General features: G+C 41.2%; 1 protein-coding gene across 1 annotated transcript in view; it reads left to right on the forward strand.

The window, feature by feature from the left end:
• The window catches only part of CHST9 (carbohydrate sulfotransferase 9), a 258283-nt gene that overhangs the window by 173443 nt on the left and 64677 nt on the right, over positions 1-20163 (forward strand). The window lies entirely within an intron of this gene.

Raw genomic sequence — 20163 nt, forward strand, 5'->3', positions numbered from 1 at the left:
ATAAGATAATTTGTTTGTTATTGAGGTTTGAATGAGAGGAGATGTAAAGGAGAAAGGAAGAAACTAATATAGAGGGAGAAAAGAAAGAGAGAGAGAGAAAAAAAAAGAGGGAACCACTAAAAGAAGAAAAAAGAAAGGAGAGAGAGAGAGAGAGAGTTAAGGGTTTTGGAGTGCAACCCTCATAGAGAGAAAGGAAGAGAAGAGAAAAGATAATGGGAGATGTAACACTTATGGGTAGTGTAGTTCAAGGAGAGGAGAGAGTAAGACCGGTAGAGAGTTAATCGGCCAAATTGGAGGAGGAAAAAAAAAGTATCAAGAATGAAGATAAGAGAAACAAACGAACAAATATAATAAAATGGGATAGGTTATAAAGTCTGCAGATTATTCTTGATTTTGAGAGGTTATCTTCTTGCTTTTTCTTTTCTCTCCCTCTTCCTGGTCGGTGACTCTGTACCCCGGGTTTTGCCCCTTTGCCACGCTCAGGTGGAGGTTTGCAGTTGATAAGTCTCTATGGCAATGTCATGTATTGTGCTTTAGTCTCGTTGGCAGTCGAGGCTATTAGCATTTATAGGCTCCGACAGTGAGAGAGTCCGTGTTCCTGGAGCCTTTCTCCTAGTCTTTCCTTCCTCAATTAGTAGCCTGATAATCCAGCTATGGGGTTGCCGCTGCCTCTGCCTGGATAGTAAGAGGCTCAAAGAGCTGGCAACTCCCCACTCTATTTCCACTCAGCACAGGGCTCTGGGTAAGGCTCAGTCAGTCAGAGCTGCCAGCATAATCAGGCGGGCTTTCCGGCCATTCAAAGACCTCTGGCTCTGCCACTCTGTCCGGTAACACAGGTGGGCGCCCACTTCCGGGGCGCTTGGAGGAAACTCTCACTCACTGGCTGCGCGCGCAGACCAGGATATCCGGCCAGCAGTCTCACGCTCTGAGTGAAACCCCCAACCGCAGGGAAAAGTTGCAGCGTTGGAATTGAGTCTCGCTCCGTCCCCGTGCGCGGCTTTTGCAAGGCGCTGGGGCGGCCCGAGATTCCGCTTTGGCCCACACAAAGGCCCCTGACTCTGCCCCTCTGTGCGATAACACGGGTGCGCACTGCCGAGGCACTCGGAGGAATCGCTCACTCCTTATCTGCGCGCGCAAACCAGGATATGAGGCCGGCCGCGATTCCCTCTGAGTGAAACACCCTCCGGCACGGAAAATCTCCACCGTTGGAATTAGTTCTCACTCCCTCCCGTGCGTGGCTTTCCCAGGGCACTGGGGCTGCCCAGAGACTCTGCCCTCGGCCCACAGAAAGGCCTCTGACCCTGCCTCTCCGTGGGGCAACACGGGCACTCACTTCCGGGGCTTAGGAAGAAATCTCTCGCCCACTAACTGCGCACCGACCAGGAGACCGGGTAAAATGGCCGCGCCGCTTGTCTTTCTTTGTTTGGGTTTGGCGCGAGTGTTAGCTTGTATTGCCCGGGTTGCCACAGGATCAGATTTTCCTTGGCTTGGATCTCCGTGCCACAGCCTGGTTCGGCCGTTTGTGTCGCGGCCTGGATGTATTCACCCCCTTTGCCCGCCTCAGTTTCTATATTCACAGTTACCAGAGAAAGCCGCCCTATTTAGGTTAGTGAGGAAGGCGGAGCATTTCTTACTCCCTATTTCCTTCGGGGTTTGGTTATATATTTAGCCAATTTTTCACTCAATCATACCTTTGGGTGTATTGCGAAGCATCTGGAAGCTCCAAGTATAGGTTTTTCTGTTTCTGGTTGAAGATCTTGTTGAGTTTTGGGGGAGATTTATCGGTATCGCTTCCTACCCCGCCATTACTCTGACGTCATCTGCCCTGATTTAGATTTTATAATGATAGGTTTTTCATATGCCCACATCTTTTTGTATTACCCCTTCTGCATTTAATTAGACAAGATGGAAGTACAGCCAATCTATTGAAGAGTAATGTCCAAGAAAAATAATTTAAATCTGCCAAGGTTCCATCATCTCTCAAAGGCAAGGTCAAACTTAGATGAAGGAATACGATACATCTTTTTGAGAGAGGCCTACATTCATTAATATACAAGATGGGGCAAAAATAGGTTTACAGTTCATAGGGAAAATAATACAGTAATGAATAATAATGCAAGAATAAACTGTTTTCCATACTCACAGCAATAAACCTGCTTTTGCCCCACTCTGTACTTCCCCCACTTATTCTCTGATGCCTGGAGTACTCTTTCACAGAAGGTGCCTTTTTCTGACTTATTACAGGGAATTCTTAAGCACAGAGATAGCATATTGTCAACAATTCACATTTTGGTGCAAGGAACTAAAATTAGAGTTTCTCTACTAGGGAGACTGTGCAAGGGTGGGGATTGTGTGTGTCAGACTTGGAATCTTAAGAGGTTGAGGTGAGCTCCATGGAATAAATGGGAATACACATGCGTGCACACAACACAACACACACACACACACACACACACACACACACACACACACACAGATTGAGACCTAGAGTTTGAAAACATACGATGCCGTCCCGCCTACTTTCAGGCTGTGCTTGATATCGCCATGACAAGCTCTCCAACTCAGGAGTCCTGCTCATTCACTAGTGTCCTGTTTCCCAGCATGGAAGCTACTCAAACAGGTTGGCCTTGTTGGTCTGACTTGGTCCTGATCAGTGAGATCAGACCATTTCTGACACCTTTTTTTATGTGACAGGTTACGCAGAAGTAATTTCTAAAATTGCAGAAATCCCAGTAAGACTGAGATGCAGTCACATAAATCACTTGAATCTAGAAAGGAGAAAAGAGTGACAAATTTTAGTACAAAAGAACAGATCTGCAACTCGAAATGGGAAATAGTTTTTAGAAACAATTGTTACAGCTATATATGTGAAACACTAGGATGCTATAAAATCAAGAGAATAAAAATTAAATGCTAAAACAGCCTAAACAGAATTATAATAAAAATTTATCTGGCAAGAAATACTGTTTTAAGCTCAGATCATGAACCATGCATTGCTAGCAGTTTTCAGAACAATGAAAGTACTTACTTGCCCCAAATTCATAGAAATAAGTTGACTTCTATGACTGGAATACACCCTCCCCATGCCTGGGGTGTGAGTTTCGGAGATCTCTGAAAATAGATTCATCAATTTTCTGATTCTCAGCTTCTGATCCGGGCCAAAAAAATAAATATGAATAATTAATAAAGCCTAGAGCAGCTAACCTCTTTCTCTTCAGAGCACTGGCAAAAGTCTATTATTCTGATTACATCAGAGAGAAAATTCCAATTGCAAACTGATCCTTTTAACTTTATGCTAATCAGTTTTCCTTTTAAGTAGGTCTGTAAATAGGTGATGGAAATAGGATAGAACCATACTGAGAGTGGCAGTGGGGAACACCAGAAATATTTGAAGCTAAAAATTCTGAATATAAGAATTAGAAACAATTTATTGTATGCAGCTATAGAAATATATATAATTGACCTAGGTTCTTTTTTTTAATTTTTTTTTATTTATTCATTTTAGAGAGGAGAGAGAGTGAAAGAGAAAGGGAGAGAGAGAGAAAGGAGGGAGGAGCAGGAAGCATCAGCTCCCATATATGCCTTGACCAGACAAGTGCAGGGTTTTGAACCGGCGATCTCAGTGTTCCCAGGTCAACGCTTTATCCACTGAGCCACCAGAGATCAGGCATGACCTAAGTTCTTGTTGACCTAGGTCTCTAACCTTTTTCTGCCCCTGAAGTAGCTAAAAAATTCAACATGATTCCATTAATAATAGTCTCTTGGGGGCTGCAAAGTAGAGCTATTATTTTCTGAAGTGTCCCTTGTCCCTGGAGGAACCTGGGGGTTTGTATTTGGGGAAGTCAGTAAAGATTTTGCTACCTCTCCTTGAGAGCCACACCTTCCCCCAGAAAGACCAATTGATGTAACCCCTCTATGCCCTAATCCCTCATCAATAAAATGAGGATGATATGCTCAAAAATCTGTAAATATATAAAAGGATTATACAAAGAAAAGTTTAAATATCACCTATTTTCTTTCTTTTTTTTCAGATAATTTGTTCAACATGGTACAGCAGAACTGGGTTTGTTGAAAGTCCTAGTTAAGCTCTTGAGCACTCAGGTTCTAAACAGAATCTAAAAATAGTATTGATGAGAAGTAAACAGGGTACACCATGTATTTAAAGGTCACTGGGACTCTGTTTCAGTCTTGTCACTGTTTCTACCGATTCATTCATTCATTCATTCATTCATTTTTGTGACAGTGAGAGAGACAAAGAGAGGGACAGATAAGACAGACAGGAAGGGAGAGAGATGAGACGCATCAATTCTTCACTACAGCTCCTTAGTTGTTCATTGATTGCTCTCTCATATGTGGGGTGGGGGAAGCTATACAGCAGAGCAAGTGACCTCTTCAACCTTGGGCTTCAAGCCAGTGACCTTTGGGCTCAAGCCAGTAACCATGGGGTCATGCCTATGATTCCATGCTCAAGCCAGCAACCCCATGCTCAAGTGGGCAACCTCAGGGTTCCAAACCTGGGTCCTCCTCATCCCAGCCCGATGATCTAAGCTCTACCAAATATTTTTAAACAGAGAATAAAAGACATAGCATTACATATCAGCTATTGGGCTGTGCATCACAATAACTATCATTTTTAAGCCTTACATATGTGCAGATGTGCTGCTAAGAACTTGACATTTATTATCTTGTTTAGTCCCCACAAGTCTTTTATTATTATTCCCATTTTAGATATAAAACTGGTGCTTAATGAAATGACATAGCATTCTCCAAATCCCACAAACATTACTAAACTAATAATTAAACCTAGATTTTTATGATTGCAACATTTTCTCTTAGCTACTGTGCTGAGTTTGTAGAAATATCGGGTGATCAGGAGAAATTATAACTGAAAAAGAGTTGTAGAGAGACCGTCTTTCTCCATGGGTGAGCTGCTGTCATATTCTTTCACAAGATGAGTAAAAAAAGTGTCAGGAATCTGAGTCTAAATATAACTTAACAGAAGAAGTACTGGATATGACTCCCAAATAGTTTGTTTCTTAATAGTATAACTGAAGGAAACCTATTAGTAGGGAACTATAGATTTTTCTATTACAAATTAATTGATAAATAAGAAGAGTAACTTACTCTTATGGTGTCCTGGACCCACTCAAGAAACTTTTCTCTCTTCCTAATTAAAATAAATCGATAACAGGTTAGATGCTTTGTCCTTTAGACGGTCACGTTTGTACTGGGAAAGGAAACATTCAGAACAAAATTATTGTGAAAGATTTTTAAATTGGACCTTGTCACTAGGGGGCACTTAGGGATATAAAATCAGCATTGCCAAAAGTGCTGTCTGAAACAGAACAATTACTAATGTGTCTTTTCAAAGGAAGAAAAAAATATCTGATTATAGACATAAAAATTCAGGACATCTTCTCAGAGGGACTATGTTTAGGTGCTAAGTTGGTCGGAGAAGGAGCAGTTAAAGTGGACAATGTTTTGAAGGTAAAATCTTATCTTCTCTGTCTTTCACTAGGGAAGCAGGAATGTGATTTAAAAGAAAAAATTTAAGAAAGAAGGAAGAAAGAAAGGAAGGCAGAGAGGGAGGGAGGGAGGGAGGGAGGGAGGAAGGAAGGAAGGAAGGAAGGAAGGAAGGAAGGAAGGAAGGAAGGAAGGAAGGAAGGAAGGAAGGAAGGAAGGAAGGGAGGGAGGGAAGAAGGAAGGAGGGAAGGAAGGAAGGAAGGAAGGAAGGAAGGAAGGAAGGAAGGAAGGAAGGAAGGAAGGAAGGAAGGAAGGGAGGGAGGGAGGGAGGGAGGGAGGGAGGGAAGGAGGGAGGGAGGGAGGGAGAGAGGAACTCCTCGGCCTCTTTCATTGCTTTCTCTTGGTTTCTTTCTCACTGTCCTCGTCCCTTTCTTTAATCTTTCTCTAAGGTCACTTTTTCTTCCCTCTGTTGCTCATAGTTATTCTGTCTGTATTTTTTTTAGTTGAATTCATTGGGGTGACACTGGTTAACATAATTATACAGATTTCAGGTGCCCAATTCTCAACACAGCTCTGTACTCCACGTTGTGTGTTCACCCCTCCAAGTCCAGTCTTCATCCACGGCCGTCTACCATGCCTCTGCCCTCCCCCGCTCCTCCCACCGGGATCACCACGCTGTCCTTTCATTTCAGTTTCCTCCCATTATGCCCAGTTTGGTTCTTCTGCTTTACTGTTCTTTTTTGTTTTCATGAGCTGTGGGATTGAATTCTAGTTCAGTTTTAGTACTTGTTTTGTAGGAATTTTTTTTCTGCTTTTCAGATATTCATATACCCATTTTCTTAAGAAATCAATGAAATGTGTTCTCAGGATCTGTTTTACCTAAACTTGATGGTAATAGACAAGGTGGTGCCTGAAGCCAGAGGGAACAGTTTATCTCACTGATCAGGTCCATGGGGAGAAATATGAGTAAAAACCACATTCTTACATGATAGTCTCTTGGGACACTAACAAGAAAAAAAATTTTGTTTTAATCTATTTCATGGTGTGTATATAAAACTGAAACCACAGGTTGAAAAGTCAAAAGTGTGGCCATTAGCTTGTTTTTGTCCACATGACCAAACACCCCCTTTAATTGATTTTCTTTTCTAAATTCACCATTTCTTCTGGTTGTCGTGTGAAGAAGTTGTAAAGTACATAAAATCATGAAATGCTGTCTTTAAGAGATATCAGAGACTGATAAGCACCTTACAGTAAATATGGGAGACCTTCAATTGCCCTACCCCTTAATGTGAAGGGGAAAAAATCTTCCCATAGTATACATCCTATCTGGGGAAATTACCCTGCAGTGATAATTAAGAAAATAATTGCAAGTACAATTTACGAGGACCATGCCCATCATTTCATCCTGTAAATTGAAACACTTCATCCACTGACCTAGTTTGTGAGCTTTGGGCTAACCTCCCATGAGTGGTGGATGTAGGTCTTCCTGGATAATGAAATGATGGTCTGGGACCGGAAATCATGAATTTGGTTCCTTGTTCCCCTGACTCACTGTGTGGTCATGGGAAAGCCTACACATCCTCTATTTTTCTGGTGGGAAAATGATTAGTATAATTGTTATGTTGATTACTCTAGAGATTTGATTTCAATAAGCCACTCTTAGCACCCAACTGTGCCCTCAACCTTTAAATAAACTTTGTATTCACACAAACAACAAATGTTACTTCAGATGCTAGTTTTCACAAAATCATTATGTCGTCTTTTTCTGTTTTTTGTGTTTTTTTTTTTAAGATTTTATTTATTGATTTTAGAGAGAGAAGACTGAAAGAGAGAAAGGCAGTCAGAGCAGGAAGCATTAACTCATGGTTGTTACTTCTTGTATGTGCCTTGACTGGGCAAGCCCAGGGTTTCGAACTGGTGACCTCAACATTCCAAGCTGATGCTTTATCCACTGTTCCACCACAGGTCAGGCATTATTTCAAAATCATTTGTAGGATACATTAATTTTCCACTTAGTTAAAGCTAAATCAAATCATAAGACATCCATCTAGTTATAATAAATTGATAAATTAATTTGAATTTCCATTTTTTGACTAAGTAAAAGATTTTTTATTTTTCTATATTTTTTGCTATTTGACTGCTCCTTCTACCTGCTACTATTCCAAGGGATTACTTTACATTTTACATATGAAGTTACACAATCATTACTCTTTTGCAATTCCTTAACACTTCTCCCAGGAGATAGAACATTTGCTTTTGCTGTACAATATAATATATCGCATTTCTGTATCTCATCCACTTCCTGGCTTCTAGGAATGCCAAGATGGACCATGATTGCAAAGAGCTTGCTTTTTGTAGCTGGAGCCTATAAACAGACTATAAACAATATCCTCCTTCAGGACACTCTGACATACAGTATATGCAACCACAGGAGGAGCGCACACTTTATTCCACAGAGCAGTCATTTCACCTGAGACTGATGCCCTTCTAGGAAGATTTTTTGGAAGTTTGTGAGGACAGTTTGTTGTTGTCACAGAAATTGGAGGTTGCAGCCATTTAGTGGAAGGGACCCAGTACTGCTAGACATCCTACATGTGCAGGTCAGTTCTTCTCAAAAAGAACAGACTCCAGTTGCACGTGGCTTTCTAAAATCCTAGTGGACATTCTTGCTGTCATGTTTACATTTAGGTGACCCTAGATCCTTTCTCTATTTGAGATATAAACACAAAGAAATGGTTTTTATCTTATCAGGCACTAAATTTTCCATAAGGTAATTACCATGTAAAGCAAGGAAAAACTCTTTTGTGGTTGTTCAGAATTTGAACAGGAATTATTCCTTTGGAAAATTATGTCTGCGACTGCTGATTTGGCCATTTAAAACACTTATACACATCGGTATCAGACTGGGATTGCTTCTGATACATTCTGTGTTCTAGGTGTAGGCTCAACCCTTTTAATATTTTATTATGCCTTTTAGGAAGTCTTACCTAAAACCTTACATACACCCTTTTAAAATGTCTTTATGTCCTCTGGAGCAATGATCTACAAAGTGGGTTGCTCCTACCTCAAGGGATATGCAAGGTAATGTGGTAAGGGAGACTATATTAAAACTTCCATTTATGTGTATTTTTATCTTTTCAATGATCTTTTATGGGTTGAAGTACATTTTATGAGATCAAAATATTCTACCACAGTGGTATATGACGGATGTATGTATGTATGTATAGATGGATGGATAAAGTACATTACAAGGAGAGTTTAGTTTTGCACCACAATGAAGGTTTTAAGTACACTTTTCTAGCTGTATACTTCTAGGATAGGGTTTCTTCATTTCTCTATCTTCAGGCCAATAAATTAATTTTGAAAGAATAAACAAATTACTTTGGGTTTTTGACAATTGAATTCTCTGAAAGTAACAAAGACCTGGACATATTGAAAAGTCCCTTCTATTTGCAAAGTAAAAGACACCATTAACAAAATAAAGACCTATGTCTTTCATTCCAGTGCTATTATACATTACATTAATAATATTCATTTGTTAAACCAACCATTCCTGAAGTACATAAATCTCAGTTGGTAAAAAAATACATAAACAAAAATATAAAAAATATATAAATTCAGTGCCTTAAATATAAACTGACCAATCCTCCTTTAGGGAGGACAGTCCTTCTTTTGTAAGTTCCGTCCTCCCTCAAAAGTGTCCTCTGACATGTCCTCCTTTTTGATATTGGAAGTCTAATCTGTAAATGTCCATATTCAATTGATGCAGAGTCGATCCATTGCCTGTGATGTGACATATTTGTATCTAAATGAGTACTTTTTTCTTACAATTATTATCACAAATAGGCATGTAAGCATAATTACAATATAAAATATTACAAATGTTTTTATTATGCATTTATTTTTTTATAAATTTTTATTAATTTTGATGGGGTGACATCAATAGATCGGGGTACATGTGTTCAGGGAGAAAATGTCCAGGTTATCTTGTCGTTCAGTTATGCTGTATGCATTTATTATCTTATACTGTATTACTGTTGCAATGAATAAAATGTTTCTTTTATTTAAAAAAAAAAGAAAAGTCCCTTCTAAAGTGAATACCTCTGCCTCTAAACTTATCTTGTTTTACTCAAATGACTCTTCTATGACTCAAGTTTATTCTTGCTGAAGTTGCTGGAACCCCAACATGCCCAGCAAATCCACTGTTTCTCATGTAAAAACTAAGAGCAAAGCAGATGTAGTTAGACACTCTGGTCCGGGGTGAATCTAGAAAACATAGCTATATACACAGCTTTGGAAATAGGAATTGGGGTGAAGTTGTATCACAAAACTTCCCTAAATATTTAGATAACAATACTATATTCTGTAATATTTTATAAATCATAATACTTATGAAATGCCTGAAAGTAGATAATTTTATCCTTTTAGTTACAACATAGGAAATTTTATCCTTTTGGTTAAAGAGAAAAATGCAATTTTCTTAGAATATAAAAAATTATATACTATAATAAAACCCTTTTACTTCTCTAACTTTTATGTTTACTTTATAGAAATTTTTAATTTTTGTTTCATTTAAATTTAAAATTGAATATTGAGTTTGATCTTATAAAACATTTAATTACTTTTGGAAATGCATTTTATGAGACCCAGTAAAGTCAGTTTCAATGATATGGACAAAAAATCTAATATCATGCTTGGAACACAGTTTTTGAGAGCACACTGCATCAGGGCGATATTTACTTTGGAAAATGAATTATTGTGTTATGAGCTAAATCCTGCCAGAATTGATTTTGAAATTCCAAGGTGGAAATATTTTGAATACTGTAGTTTAATATGAATTGAACAGGCAAATAGTAGTTTTATTTTTTTTAAAAAAAGTAATAAAATGGTTTCAATACATTGTTATACCCATATTTATTACCTGCTCTGTGGCTTTGAGCCATAAATCAACAGCTATATCTGAAGTGTAAGCAAATACTGTTCTGTATAAATGTGATATAAGCATTTTCAAAGTTTGTTGCACAATCTCATTATCATGATCAGTTATTGCTTTTCTTCCCAAGAGAAAGGCTGTCCATCCTAATTTAGTAGTGAACAACTGATTTTTATTATGTTCTCCCCAGTGAAAAGTAGCTCCAGTTCTTTCCAATGGAATGATAGCCAGAATGAGTTCTGCAGGGGCTGGGTGCTGGGGAAGGGATAGGACCTGCAGCCCCAGAGAAAACCCATTGGTGCTTGGGCAGTGTACCCACCAGCCCCTTAGGGAGGAGGCCGACCTAAAAGATCCTTTCCATACATTCCCACATGATAATTAGGGACTTACAGGAAATCCTTTTCCATCTGATACTAATAAAAAAGGGTAAGACATAATAGTCTCTCTGGATTTTTTAATATTCTCACTTCCTCTTTTATCTATGTACTTTGTTCTCCTGTCTACTCACTTGTTATCCAATATTTTTTTAATGTCCATTTATTTTTTTTTCATTTTTTTTTCTTGTATTTTTCTGAAGCTGGAAACAGGGAGAGACAGACAGACTCCCGCATGCGCCCGACCGGGATCCACCCGGCACGCCCACCAGGGGCAATGCTCTTCCCACCAGGGGGCGATGCTCTGCCCCTCCGGGGCATCGCTCTGCCGTGACCAGAGCCACTCTAGCGCCTGGGGCAGAGGCCAAGGAGCCATCCCCAGCACCCGGGCCATCTTTGCTCCAATGGAGCCTTGGCTGCGGGAGGGGAAGAGAGAGACAAAGAGGAAGGGGGGGTGGAGAAGCAAATGGGCGCTTTTCCTATGTGCCCTGGCCGGGAATCGAACCCGGGTCCCCCGCACTCCAGGCCGACACTCTACCGCTGAGCCTACTGGCCAGGGCCTGTCCATTTATTTTTTTTGTCTAACCCGATGCCAGATCCTGAGGTTGCAGAAACATAGGAGTTTTTCTCTCAGAAAGGAAGACAGTGTTAACCAGTGCCACCCCAATAAATTTAATTTAAAAATAATAATAAACAAAAAGCACTTAAAAAAAAAAAAAAAAAAGAAGGGAAGACAGGTGTGCAAACCAGTCAGTGAAACCCAAGATGACACGTGGCACAGTAATGATATGTGCAGGGTGTCATGTGGGCGCAATGGAGGGTACACTTTGGAGTGCTGGGGAAGGCTTCATGCAGATCCACCCAATCCTGCCCCCGGAAAGATGAGAAGCTGATCTTCAGCTCTGACTTGGGTTGTACTCTTAAGCAACGACTGACTAGGACTGTTCCTGCTGGTGGTGATGACAGAATGAAAAAGTTTCAAGGCTTCCCATCAAGATGGCAACATAGGTAAACATGACACTTGCAATCCTCCCACAACCACATAGAAAATACGGCTAAACTAAAATACAACCGTCCTTCAGTATCTCCTGAAAGCTACCTGAATAGAAGTCCTACAATTAAGGTTATAAAGAAGGAGCCACATCAAGACTGGCAGGAGGGGCAGTGATGAAGAATGGGCTGGTTCCACACCCACATGTGGTGGATAAGAGTTGGGAGGGATGTCTCAGCTGAGGATGTCCCAATAGCTCAGTTGATTTCTCCCTTTGAAAATTGAGGGGTTCCACTGCCACATTGGGACCTCCAGATCATGGTTCCAGTGTTGGGAACAGAAGTTCCCATAACTTCCAGCTGTAAAAACCAGCAGGGATTGTGGCTGAGTGATACAGAGGCTGCTGGAGTCCCAGGCAAGTTCTTAAAGGGCCTGTGCAGGGTCTTACTTGGACTCACTTGCTCTGAGCTCCAGCACAGGGACAGCAGCTCGAAAGGCACCAGAGACATACAGGGAGGAACCGAACTGTCTGGCATCAGAAAACTAGGGGACGGCTTTCTCCCAGATAGAAGTGGCGGCCATTGTTCCATTTATGAGCCCTCCCCTCAGAGTCAGCAGGCAGGTCCATATCTGAGTCTCCATCAGCCTGGCCATCACTGTTTGCCTTACCATGGTGATTCTCTGAGACCCAGCCTGACCAATTAGAGGACCCACTCAAGCTGTTTCCACTGGCTTTTCCATACAAATGGCCTGTCTTGGTTTATTCTTTAGACTTTCCTAAAATCTCTCAACCCGTTAGCATCTGGCTAAGGCATACCCCATGCCTCTTGATAAGTGGCCCCAGGTCTGACACTAGCAGTTGCAGGCCTTGAGCCACAACTTGGCCTCTCCTGGGCACCTCCAAGCCCAGCACAATTAGCAGCCATCTGCAGATCACTGAGTTTTTTAAATATTTTTTTTTCAGGTATACACATTGCAAATAGTCTTATTAGTGCATTTTCTTTATTAATGGTGTCTTTGGATAATCAGAATTTTTATTCTATTGTAGCCAAGTTTATCAGATTTTTCTTTTATGTTATTTTATGCCTCGTTTAAGAAGTTGTTGCCTAGCCTGTCTCAATAGCTCAGTTGATTAGAACATTGTCCTGATGCATTGAAGTTGCAGGTTTGATCACTGACCAGGACACATACAAGAAACAACCAATGAGTGAGTGTATAAATAAGTGCAGCAACAAGTCAGTGTTTTTTTTTCTCTCCATTCTTTCTCTCTAAAATCAACAAATAATTTAAAAAAAAGAACTTGTTGCTACTCTAACTTCTTGAAGATACTACCCAATGTTTTGTTCAAAAACTTTAATTTTTACCATTCTCATGCAGTTCAATAATCCATCTGAAATTATTTTTAGTCTGTGTGTGAAGTAGGGGTTAAGATAGTAGTAGCCAACTGCTACAGCATAATTAATTGAGAAGTCCATCTTTTCTGGCTAGTATAGTCTGAGTATCGATTATGCCAGGGGTCGGAAACCTACGGCTCACAGGCCAGATGTGGCTCTTTTGATGGCTGCATCTGGCTTGCAGACAAATCTTTAATAAAAAATAATAATAACATTAAAAATATAAAACATTCTCATGTATTACAATCCATTCATTTCCTACCGCTCATGTTCATGGTTGCCGGTGGCTGGAGCCGATCACAGCTGTCCTCCGGGACAACACCAAATTTTTATTGGATAATGCATAACGTACACGGGTCATTGTATGGCTCTCACAGAATTACATTTTAAAATATGTGGTGTTCATGGCTCTCTCAGCCAAAAAGTTTCCCGACCCCTGGATTATGTTATAGGCGCAGTGCAGGTTCAGCATTCTTTTTATCCTCATAAAATTGTGATGTTTATTCATCTTATTAGTGAGGGAGGTTACAATTAGATGAGTTAAATTAATTTCCTAAGTGTTCATGGCTAGTAAGGTGTGAATCTGGATTTTGAGCTCAGATCCTTTGATGCAAAGACTTGCTTAAGGTAATCATAAGTCAGTGTCACCAAAACTGATAATTATATTTTGTTAGTAAAAACCCAAGTAATGCAGGGGTTGGAAACCACTGGGAACGTGGAGGTAAAGAAGGACTGGCCGGAGACAAGGACAGAGCCTGGCAGAGTCCCTCGCATGTGGCAGGACATGGTAATGATTTACTGACCTGCAAAAGGCATCACTTTGGCTAACATCATATGTGGAACACCTGAGAAGCTTATCATTGATACTCAAAGGGCAAAGGTAATTTTTATGTACGAAACATTGCGTGATCTGTTTCTTACCTAATTGTCTTTAACGGTAGTTTTCAAAATGTGATTCCCCAATCCAATAATATCAGCATCCCTGGGAACTACTTAAAAGTACAGATCATTGGGCCTTAGCCAAGATCTACTAAGTGAGAAATTCTGAATGTGGAACCTGGATAACTGTGTTTTAACAGTTTGTAAATTTGTATACAATAAATTTGAAACACACTGACCTAGGGCCCACACTTACTCCATCTTTAACCCTTTGAGTAGTACGAATGTTCATGTACTTCTTCATACCTCCTGAATATCCAGAGTAAGATCGATTTTATTTATTTATTTATTTATTTTTTTTTTTTTTTTTTTGCAGAGACAGAGAGAGTGTCAGAGAGAGGGACAGATAGGGATGGACAGACAGGAACGGAGAGGGAAATGATAAGCATCAATTATCAGTTTTTTGTTGCAACACCTTAGTTGTTCATTAATTGCTTTCTCATATGTGCCTTGACTGCGGGCCTTCAGCAGACCAAGTAACCCCTTGCTCAAGCCAGTGACCTTGGGTCCAAGCTGGTGAGCTTTGCTCAAACCAGATGAGCCCACGCTCAAACTGGCGACCCCGGGGTCTCGAACCTGGGTCCTCCGCATCCCAGTTCGACGCTCTATCTACTGCGCCACCACCCAGTTAGGCTAAGATCAATTTATTTTAAAAATGTGTAAGGCAACATTAAAAAAAAGGCAAATGTATGTTCTTCTTGTTTCCATAAATTGGTTATTAAACAAATAGGATTTTAATTTAATAAAACTGGAACTAATTTCATTTTTTGAAAAAAAAAAAAACTCATTCCTGGGGAACAGCGAGCATGAAAAAACTCACTACTCAAAGGGTTAGCTTGCCATGCTGGGTCATACCTCCAGGTGGATGCATATCGGCAGTGCCTCAGCCTGGACTCCCAGCACCATTCTTAATCTGGCTACTCTCATTTCAGGGGTTAGTTCCTCCCTCTCCTTACATATATGCGCGCGCTCACACGCACAGATTCAGTCCCCCAGTCATTCTTATTGTCACACTGCTTTGTAATGGTCTGCTTGTTGTATCTGCTACTAGACCATGAGGAGTTTCAGGCAGGAACCTTTGAGTCCTTAGAGTATGGCATATAATAGGTATTTTAAGCAATTTTTTGATTAAATAAATTGTATAAAACTTTACATTTGAAAAACTATCATGTGGAAAGGAAATACATAACTTTTGAGTAAATAAATATCTTAATAATAAGAGGGACTTTCTTATGGAAAAAGAATCATAGAATAAGGTATTGTGAGTAGAGACTTCGAGAAGGCAGGAAGCCCTGAGATCCCGGTCCAAGGATTCTGCAGCCCCTCCCTACTGTTTCTTCTGTGTTGTGAGCTCCCGAGGCCAGAGATGGCATCCCGTTCAGTGTGTTTCCCCAGCCCAAGCAGGGGCTGGTACAACGCCTGGCCCACAGTGAACTCTTACATAAACGAATGAATGAGTGACTTACTTTATGGCATATATGGAGTTTTGTTGTTGCTAACGTTTTGTTTGCATGAGTGTTTTTTTCCTAAAGAGACAGTTCCAGATCACCCATTTGACTAAGTACGCAAACTCTTAGGAACACCGGTAGAGCAGAGGAAGGAGAAAAAGTAAGAGAAGTTCAGCTTTGATAGACTTATCCAGAGTTGCGTAATCAGAAATGTTTTAAGGAACAATTTTTTTTTTCTTTTTTCATTTTCCTGAAGCTGGAAACAGGGAGAGACAGTCAGACAGACTCCTGCATGCGCCCGACCGGGATCCACCCGGCACGCCCACCAGGGGCGATGCTCTGCCCACCAGGGGGCGATGCTCTGCCCATCCTGGGCGTCGCCATGTTGCAACCAGAGCCACTCTAGCGCCTGAGGCAGAGGCCACAGAGCCATCCCCAGCACCCGGGCCATCTTTGCTCCAATGGAGCCCTGGCTGCAGGAGGGGAAGAGAGAGACAGAGAGGAAAGCGCGGCAGAGGGGTGGAGAAGCAAATGGGCGCTTCTCCTGTGTGCCCTGGCCAGAAATCGAACCCGGGTCCTCCGCACGCTAGGCCGACGCTCTACTGCTGAGCCAACCAGCCAGGGCAGGAACAATTTTAACAACAGCATTCATATGTGTTTTGTGTTTCGTGGGTCCTTAATTATGCGTGGGTGAGGGCACTAGGAGTGGGGTGCCATCATCTTTTTAATGTTTAGAGGCTCTGAACTCAGCCTTTGGGCAGAGGCCAGACCTAGAGGAGCCCTGAGGGCCTTGTTTACTCTGTGTAGGAGTTTGTACTTTATCTTGAAGGCAGCTGTAAGCCATTGAATGATGTTAAGGAGGGAAAAGAACATAATAGATTTGCTTTTCTAAAGGTCACTCTGACTGCTGGCCGAGGATTGATTGGGAAGTAGGGAGGGGGAGGAAACAGACTGAAGTACAGAAGACCATTAAAAGGAATGTGGAAACTGATCACAACAGTTGATGAGAACTTGAACGCGGGCTATGACAGGATGGAAGAATAAAGGAACCGGACTCGACAGACGTTTAGTAAGTTGACTCAACCCACTGAATTTGCTGACAAAGATAGGAGCTTATCAGAAATTTAATTAGAGTTAGCTCTACATTTAATAGCAATAATTAAATTGCCAGGCCTCTGCTTCTACTGGCTCTGTGAGGTTATGTAATGGCAGCCTCTGTTCACTACAAAGCGCTGAAGACATCCGAAGTGGGATAATTACCGCAGAAATCACACCTCCAACGTTCATGTGCCAGAGGCAAGCTCTGCGACTTTGAAAATGACTTCATATTTATTGGTCATCAACAGCAGGATTGCGCACGTATTCCTCAACAATGAACTTACTGTTCATTCCCAAGTGCTCATTACAATGGAAATTAGGAACACTGGAATGATTGATGCTGTTCTACTCTGAATGTGCCACTTTGCAAAATACTTGCTGCCGCTGAGTGCGTCAGGAATTCTTGTGCTGAATGATGCCAGGCGTGAGTGACTACTTTTTTATGAATGGAATAAAGATCGTAACCTCTCTGTGAAGAACACACAATATATCTGCATAGATCATGAGCGAGGTTCCTTTTATAAGTTGGCATTTAGGTGTGAAGGATTGGGCCTGGTTATGCATATTTAGGTTTGGTTTTGTAAAAAGGAACATATAGCTCCTTGTCAATACTTTAGTTTATGTTGTTGTTGTTGTTGTTTTTTCAAAATCAAAAGCCCTTATTTAACAAGTAAAATTAATCCTGCAACTAATTCTAATCTTCCAATTCCCTCTTAATTTGGGAAACTAAGAGGCAAAAGCAATATTTCAACTCTAGTATGAGAACATGTATAAGACTGAGGGAAGAAAGCACCTGTGGCTATAATCTGTTTCCATGAGCATCACAAAATTCTCCGTATGTATTTAAGGATCATTTTTGTGTGGATGACTGTTCATCACTGTTTGGAAGAAAGGGTAAAGAAGTGAAAGGCAGTAGCTATGTCTTTAAGATCACGTCATTGTTGCTTATTATTTCTGCACCGGGATTTAGGACATGAAGCATTCAGGCCTCTATCCTGGCAAATGGGTTGCTACAAAATAATACCACAGCCTCTTTCACTTTGCTCATTTTCAGCCCCTGGTAAAATATTCATTATTAACTGTTATAAATTATAAAATCTTATTTTTTCCTCCAGAAAAGTGTGGGGCTTTCTTTTTTAACAGATTGGGAGCTGATTGGGCTGCTTGCCTTAGGCAGCACTACCAGTAATTGAATCTGCATGCTGAAGTATATAGTAAATGCTGGGGATTTTTAGAGGCAGGAAACCTGGTGTGTAGAGTAGAGTGAAGCAGGTTGATGAAGAAGGGAAAATTCATTCTTGTGAAACTTTCTGACTCCAGCATGTGAGTCGTTGAATAACTGAATGTTGTGGTATTACAAAGCTGGTGCTCATGGCCATGCAGGTTCCCCTTGGATTCAGGCAGACGGTAAAGGAACAGTGGAGCCGGAGGATGGTGGGCCATTCCATTTATTAGAATCTTGCTATGGCGGATGAGTAAGTGTAAGGACCAAGAAAAGATCAAATTGTTAGATTCAGGAAAGTGTGCTGGGATTGCCAGAGTGTAGAAGCAGAGACAGGGAGGTAATGATAGGGACCCTGTAAGGCTGAGAACAAAGGAAGACAAACGTTTGCATTCCATTGGTTAGAGACCCTTATCAGAAGTTTATGCTTGCAATTCACCAATGAGCTAGACCCAGCCCCTGTTGCTACCCGGTGCGGCCCCCCTTAGCGAATAGGTAACCGCCACATCTGCTTCTGTATAATGCTTGCTTACTTAGGATATATAAGGACCTTGCTGTAAGCGCCAGGCACGATTCCCGTTTGTAGCTCCTTGTGAGTAAGCTGTCTCTGGACACTTGGGAGTTCGCCCTTGTGCAGGTTAAACTGGCCAATAAAGAAACATCTATATTCCTGAAAGTCTCCGACGTCTGTTCTTGTACCCGGTGCATGCTACATAAGCAGGCAGAGAAAACTGCTCCCCTCTCTCTCAGTCTCTCTCTCTCTCTCTCTCTCTCTCTCTGCCCCCACTCCCAAGCCAGAAACAAGAGAGGGACACACTTTTCCTGGCAAACAATAGCAAACAATGGCCCCTCCCAAGCAGGCAGGAAATCCGCATTTTGCAATCTGCCACCCTGAGGGCAAGCACCTGCAGCCTTCCGTAGACTGTACACATGGCACTGCCCCGTGCTTATACACCAATCAGGCAAAATACACGGGACCAAACCTAACACTCTTGTTTGCCCAACAAGTACGTAATGAACATTAATTCTGTCAAGATTTCAGAGTAAAGAATTCCATTAATTCTATAGTCTGCTGTATCTCTCAGGCCTCCACCTTACGTTTGGTGCATAATAATTATTGTCATTATTATCCTTATTAATGGATTATTTTATTATATATGGAATAAACACTAAATACTTGCAATGAACACGAATGTATTTTTTTTATAGAAACAACCATTTTTTAAACTTTTTTAAAAAATTTATTTATTCATTTTAGAAAGGAGAGAGAGAGGAGAGAGACAGAGAGAGAAGGGAGGGAGGAGCAGGAAGCATCAACTCCCATATGTGCCTTGACCAGGCGAGCCCAGGGTTTCGAACTGGCGACCTCAGCATTTCCAGGTTGACGCTTTATCCACTACACCACCACAGGTCAGGCACGAATGTATTAAGAATCTGTTCTGGCCCTGGCTGGTTGGCCCAGTGGTAGAGCGTCAGCCTGGCGTGTAGGAGTCCCAGGTTCAATTCCCGGCCAGGGCACACAGGAGAAGTGCCCATCTGCTTCTCCACCCCTCCCCCTCTCCTTCCTCTCTGTCTCTCTCTTCCCCTCCCGCAGCGAGGCTTCATTGGAGCAAAGATGGCCCGGGCACTGGGGATGGCTCTGTGGCCTCTGCCTCAGGCACTAGAATGGCTCTGGATGCAACAGAGCGACGCCCCAGAGGGGCAGAGCATCGCCCCCTGGTGGGCATGCCGGGTGGATCCCGGTCGGGCACATGCGGGAGTCTGTCTGACTGCCTCCCCGTTTCCAGCTTTGGAAAAATGCAAAAAAAAAAATAATAATAATAATAAAATAAAAAGAATCTGTTCTACTTCTAGGCACCAGTGATTATAAATGTTAGTAAGAATTGTATCTTCCCTTAAAAGAGCTCATAGTCTTATCTGGGAGAAAAATGAGTAAATACATAACTGTAATAAAGCATTATAAGTCTATGGTAAAAGTTATATTGAAACACATAGGAGGTGTACCTAAACTTGACAGGTCAGCGGTGGTAGGGGAGTAGGTAGAAGGCTTCCTGGAGAAAGAAACATTTCTGCTATCTTCATGAAGTTTTGACGAATGCTGGGATATAACCTGGAAATGGTGAAAATACTGTAGATGCAACATCTTTAAAAGTAATTGGGGAATTGATGTTAAGTCAAAAAAAATGTTTAGACCTAGATTTTTTTCTCTTTGAATCTTTAGTTTTAGGTTATATTTAAGAATGTTATAAAAGAAAAAGAAAAATTTTAAAATGTTAATTACATAGTTATCTGTAGAAACAA

This window comes from Saccopteryx leptura, chromosome 11, assembly GCF_036850995.1.
Source record: "Saccopteryx leptura isolate mSacLep1 chromosome 11, mSacLep1_pri_phased_curated, whole genome shotgun sequence".
Classification (NCBI taxonomy): Eukaryota; Metazoa; Chordata; class Mammalia; order Chiroptera; family Emballonuridae; genus Saccopteryx; species Saccopteryx leptura.